The sequence below is a fragment of the Pan paniscus genome, chromosome 18 (genome assembly GCF_029289425.2).
Source record: "Pan paniscus chromosome 18, NHGRI_mPanPan1-v2.0_pri, whole genome shotgun sequence".
Taxonomy (NCBI): domain Eukaryota; kingdom Metazoa; phylum Chordata; class Mammalia; order Primates; family Hominidae; genus Pan; species Pan paniscus.
Window position 1 is genome coordinate 27752190 of NC_073267.2, and position 6693 is coordinate 27758882.

Below are 6693 nucleotides of genomic sequence, written 5' to 3' on the forward strand. Positions count from 1 at the left end.
TCCTGAGTGGTCAAAGTAAGAACCATAAGTTGAATCCTCAACGTCATTTTAGGACAAGAACAAGAAACCCAAGAAACTCTTCATCTTTGCATTTAGGCTAATAAGTTCTTCAGACTCTTCTAAACATGCTCCCCCATCCTGGCTCAGTGGTGCCCGTAAGACTCCCTGGGTTTCCTTTCTTTTCTGTTTTCTTGGCTCTTCCCAGCTCTCAGACTGAGCATCTATCATCAGGACAGCAGGGAAAGTTCAGCTGATGAGTGGCAGACACTGATGCTGTCCCTTTAGTGGTAGAGGCTTGTTTACCTCTGCTTTCTGTGGCCAGGTAGGGGCTAAATTAGTGCCCTGTGTTCTTCTCCTGTCAGGCATGGGTGAATGGCTAAGCTCCTTCCTTTTCTGAGGCTGCTGGTCAGGCCCCACTGAGCAGCCACTTGGCACTGCTGAAACCAAAGAGAGAAATAATGAGCCACCATCAGGTTCTCTAGATTCTGAGGTATGTCTGAATATGCTCTGGTGAGGGGTGAGTGAACAGTGACCCAGGGGAAGGGCAGAAGGATCTGAAGCTGTGAGTGCAGGCACAGGGTTCCTCTGGGAAATAGACACCTAGGACCGCAGGTGGAGGTGAATAAAAAGGGGCTCCTAAAGACAAGATGCTCAGAGACCCTGGGGAAGAGGAGCAGGTCAGGAGCCCCGCAGCTCAAAGTTGTGTAAGGACACACCCAGAGCGCTTTGAGGTGGCAGACAGACAGCTGGAAACAGATCTTGGAATAGATGTAACAGAAATAAAAAATGGAAATAAGTCATGCTCAAAAAACCGAGACAATGATGCTGGCTCACAGAGCAGGAGGCAGCAGCTGTAGGAAAGGGATCTTGGGAGCATCCTTGTGTCTTTCCTCTGTTCATCCATGTCCCACGGACCACAGGTTGGCAGTGGGAAATGAATCAGGCCCAAGAGTGCCTCATGTCCTTTGCAATTCTAGCAAGAAAATGAAATTGTCAGAGTTACACTCCGAATCCTGAGGACCTGACCCCTGGCTGTAGCATCCTCTGCATTCCTGTTGCTTCACAATCTCATCACTGACTTTGACCCCAGCTTTCACAGCCTTCCTCTCTCCTTCAAGCCACATATTCACCAAGGTGGCACCAACCAACCATCCAATAGACACCAAATTAGAGACTCAGTGGGTCCAGGAGATTCAGGGTGCATCTTGTGTGAAAGAGCGTGACTGGCATTTCCACAGGGAACAGGTCTATATTTTTTACAAGATTATCAAAGAGTTGTGGGATCCCCACCTCGCCTAAAAAAAGAAACATTCACGGCCTGGCGCAGTGGCTCATGCCTGTAATCCCAGCACTTTGGGAGGCTGAGGCGGGCAGATCACGAGGTCATCAGATCAAGACCATCCTGGCTAACACAGTGAAACTCCGTCTCTACTTAAAATACAAAAAAATTAGCTGGGCACGGTGGCTCATGCCTGTAGTCCCAACTGCTCAGGAGGCTGAGGCAAGAGAATAGCTTGAACCTGGGAGGTGGAGGTTGAAGTGAGCTGAGATTGCGCCACTGCACTGCAGCCTGGGTGACACAGCGAGACTCCGTCTGAAAGAAAAAAAAAAAAAAAGAACCATTCACTGCCCTAGACTCTCAGTCCCTACCCCCCTCCCTTCTTTAGTGAAGATTCGCCTCCACCTGAATCTCATCATGAACTTTCCTATCATCGTCCGCATAGGTCCCACCCCTGAAGCAGTAGTCTCTGGTTTCCCTGACCATAACCTTTGGTCCAAATAGCTTTCTCACTTCTCCATGCTAAAGCAGATAATAAAGAATTATCTGCTTTATCAGCTGGTTGAAGACTTCTAGGCCCCTCCCTCCCCTCTGTCTTCCAGCCTTTCTACCTTCTGACCTGACTTCCGACTGCATTCGGTCTGGGTTCCAAGGTCAATTACTCAACCACCCTCTTACCAGCATCTTCAGATTCCCAGGCTCCTTGTCTCTTTTGTAGACCTACAAATACATCGGAGAATGCAGAATAGTGTTCTGCTACCCCCCAAAATTCAGAGGGTAAAATCTCACCCAGGCACCCACGGCATCTCAGTAATTGTGTTATTTAACCTTGGCCATCTCTTTTCTTCATTTATCTTGGCAAATCCTCCAAAATTTATCCACTCTTCCTCAAATCCCTCTATAATGAACTTCCAGCTCACATCCTTCTCAAGGAATGCCCTTGCCTTTTTCAAGAAAAGAGAGACCTGGAGGGATAAACTACCTCAACTTCCTGCTGGCTCTGCCTATGGTAGCCCTCTGTTGACAGGTGAGAAACGAGGATTAGAGAAGGATAGCGCCCTCTCCAACCACTTACAGCTAGCTAATGGCTGCAATGGAGAATGTCTCTACTTCTTTAGGTCATCTGGAAATGCTTTGTTCTCTCTGTTTATTATAACTATTCTTATTGTTACGATTATGATAATTAGATAGGCTTTATTCTCCATTAAAACAACAGATACATGCTGAATGACTACTGTTATGGTTTGACTGTGTCCCCACCTAAATCTCATCTTGAATTGTAATCCCCATAATCCCCACATGTCTTGGGAGAGACTCGGTTGGAGGTAATTGAATCATGGGGGCGGTTTCCCCTATGCTGTTCTTGTGATAGTGAGTGAGTTCTCATGAGATCTGATGGTTTTATAAGTGTCTGGTATTTCCCCTGCTGGCATTCACTCTCTCTCCTGCCTACCTGTGGAAAGGTGCATTCCACCATGATTGTAAATTTCCTGAGGCCTCCCCAGCTATGTGGAACTTTGAGTCAATTAAACCTCTTTTCTTTACAAATTACCCAGTCTCCGGTATTTCTTCCTAACAGCGTGAGAATGAACTAATGCAACTACTATGAGCCATTTCTTACAATGTGAACAGTCTGTCATGCTGGCCAGCCCAAGCAGATCTGCAGGTCCCAGGATAATTGTAAAAGTGCGCAAATCCACAAGCAGTAAGTGTTCACAGGCATGCATGCTCCATGAACCTACATCTGCTCTCACAATGCTTACATGCACACACACACACACACACACACACACACACACACAGGGACACGTGTCTGCAGAACACAGACCTTCTGCAGATGCAGATTCATGCGCAGGTGTGCAGGTAACTGCAGCTGCTGATTGCTTGTGTCTGGTTTTATCTGCCACCTGTCCTTGAAATACTTCCCACTGATGACCACTGCATTCCACCTGTGAGTGGAAAGGCACGATGAACTCTGCTTAACAGGTTCATGAATTTACCAGGCACTTACTTAAGATGGTTACACCACATTATAGCAAATGGCTTCCAGGGGCTCAGGAAGGGCTGTATTTACTTTCCGAGAATTACCATTAGTCCTGGATGGGAAGGTGCTAAGAAGCCGCATTAGCATGGCTTTGGTCAGTTTCACTCCCCTGAGCAGTTGCAGAATTCCTGTGGGGTTTATTGATGGGCCAGTTATTCTTTAACAGGTTTCCAATTTGACTCCTGGGATAATGAGATGGGTCTTTAGGGACCATCTGTCTCTCTCCCATGGTTGTGGGCAGCTCTGAGGAGCCTGACTCCTTAACTAGCGGGTGATGGAGTGGAGATGGGGCTGAGTGTAGCACAACCTATTTGTCTCTCCTGGAGCTGAAATGCTCCCCAGAAACTCCTTTCTCCTCTCTGAGACCCCTCCTCAGTTGACATATTTGAAAGTCAAGCAAGGCTCTGCCTCAGGTAGTCAGGGGATTTGTGTCCCAGCTCTGCTGGGCAAGCTTAGGCAAGTAACCAAATCTTTCTGAGTCCCAGTTTTCTCTCCAGTAAAATAAAGACATGCACCTGATAATACGTGGCATGAACTGAGGATCTACTCTGTGTTCAGCACTGTGAGAGTTTTCAGCCTAGGAAGGGACCGAAATCAGGCAACATCTCTGTCCTTATGAACAATGACAGAAACAAAAACATACTGAATCACCTTAATGGATGCATGATTCAGGCTGATATAGGTGCTGGGAAAACAAGAAGCAGGACCGTGAGCAAGGGCCATGTCCTTGTCTAGGACTCCAAGAGAGTGACAGTGGAGCTGAGAGCTGAGGGGTGAGCAGGCATGAATCCGTTGGAGGAGGGTGGTGAAAGTGTACCAGGCAGAGGGAACAGCTTGCGTAAAGGCCTGGAGACTGGAGGGAACATGGTGTGTTGCAGAAGCTGAAAGAGAGCCAGGAGGACTGGCATGCAGAGAAGGAAGGGATGGAAAGGTAGGCAGAATGCGGATCCTCCAGTAATTTATACTAGGACACCTTGTTAAGGATTTGGTCTTCATCTCAAGAAAAATAGACAGCTGTCAAAAGTTGTAAGCAGAGGGAAGACTCCATCTTATTGGCATTTCAGAAAGCTCGCTCTGGGCCAGGCATGGTGGCTCATGCCTCTAATCTCAGCACTTGAGGGGGCCAAGGAGGGAGGATGACTTGAGCCCAGGAATTGAAGACCAGCCTGGACAACACAGTGAGACCCCTACTCTACAAAATTTTAAAAATTATGTGGGCATCATGGTGCACACCTGTGGTCTCAGCTACTTAGAAGGCTAAGGTGAGAGGATCACTTGAGCCCAGGAGTTGGAGGATGCAGTGAGCTAGGATGGCGCCACTGTACTCCAGCCAGCTCAGGCGACAGAGCAAGACCCATCTCAAAAAAAAAAAAAAAAAAAAAGGAGATTATTCTGGCTGCAGTATGGACACTATATTGGAGAGGAACCAGAGAGGATGTTGACAGACTGGTTACAAGGCAATTTGTGCAAAAAATGATGGAAGCCTGTCCATAGCAGGGGGCAGAGAACACCGTGAGAAGTGATATTAAGCAATTCATTGAACTGAATTTGAGCAGAGAGGAGAGAAAGCTGTCAATGATGACTCCTATATTTCCAGCTAATTCCTCACAAGGCCACTTAAAGATTAAGTGAACTCATGTGTGACTAGTGCCTGGCACACCGCAGGTGCCCAATAAATGCCAGTTCTTGTCCCCCTGTGTCCTTCAGTTCTTTGCCACTTGATTCCCACTGACTCCTTCACAGCCATGCAAAGCTGGGACTCTAATCCCTGTTCCCTTCTCCTAGAATGTTCTAACCTTATCATTTTTCTAATTCAGTGCTGACGTGCCAACAGGCAGCCTTGGCTTGGCAGAGCTGCCAGGGAGAGACAGGCACAGCTTGCGGCTGGGAACAGTTGCGCTGGGATAGTCCTTGGTGGGTTGATCCTCCTCCTGGCGGGTCTGACTAGCAGAGCTGCTGCTTTGTCACATTGATGGGCCAAGTCCCCTTACTCCTTTGCAGAAAGGAGAGGACATTTGATAAATAGGTGAAGGAGGGACACAAAACAGAATCGGAATGGAGAAAATAATAGGATTTGTGGATGGAAGAAACTGCACCCTTGGGGCTGTGTAATCATGCATGAATCCCCCCACTCTCCTAGGCTCCAGTTTTCTCATCTTTAAAATGGGGTTTATGATAGTTTTTATGATGGAGTTCCATTGTGAGAGTAAATGAGATCCTGTGATGAAAAAATAGTAAATAAAGTATAATGTGGCAAAGAAATAATTAATGTGTAAGTGGCCGGTAAGGTGGCTATGAATTCAGTTAAACCTGAGCTCAAACCCAACTTTTACCACTTCTGACCTGCATGTTGGAGCGGGGCAGATGAGTTACTATCTTCTCTGCACCTGAGTTTTCTCATCCACAAATAGAGATCATAATATGTAGCCCATAGAACTATGGTCAGCCTTAAAAGGGAAACCCCAGGTACCCTATCTCGTGAAGTTTATAGTTTTAGATAGAGAAAAAATAAACAAATAAACCTATAAATCAAAGATTAGAGCAGGTGTGGTGGTTCATACCTGTAATTCCAATGCTTTGGGAAGCTGGGGTGGGAGGATTGCTTGAGGCCAGGAGTTCAAAAGCAGCCTGAGCAACATAGCAAGACCCTGCCTCTACAAAAAAATATTTTTTTATATTTTAATTAGTTGGATGTGGTGTCTTATGCCTGTCATCCCAGCTCCTAGGGAGTTTAAGGTAGTAGGATCGCTTGAGGCCAGGACTTTGAGTCCAGTCTGAGCAAGAGTAAGAGACCCTGTCTCTACAAAAAAAATTTTAAAAATTTATGGCTGGTGCCTGTTGTCCCAGCTACTGGGAAGCTTAAGGTAGGAGGATGACCTGAGGCCAGGAGTTTGAGTCCAGCCTGAGCAACATCGCAAGACTCTGTCCTACAAAAAAATAAAAATAAAAAAGATTAGCCAGGTGTGGTGGCATGTACCTGTAGTCTCAGCCACTTGGGAGCTGAGGTAGGAGGATCGCTGGGGTCAGAGGCTCCAGTGAGCTATGATTGAGCCACCACTGCACTCTAGCCTGGGTGACAGACTGAGACCCTGTCTCTTAAACAAAAACAAAAACAAAAACAAAAAAGCTAACAAACAACAAAAAGAAATGAGGTGAAAAAAATGAACAAACATAAATCAACGATTAGTTGACAGGGCGGTTTAATTCTCTGAGGAAATCAAAACAGAGGTCATAAGAGTGGCTGCCTTGGATGGGGTGTTCCTGGGGGCTTCCCTGTGGACATGACCTTTGAGCCCAGACCCGAACGAAAAGAAAGGCCAATGACTCAAAGATCTGGAAAGATAATTCTCAATCCTGGCTGCTCATTAGA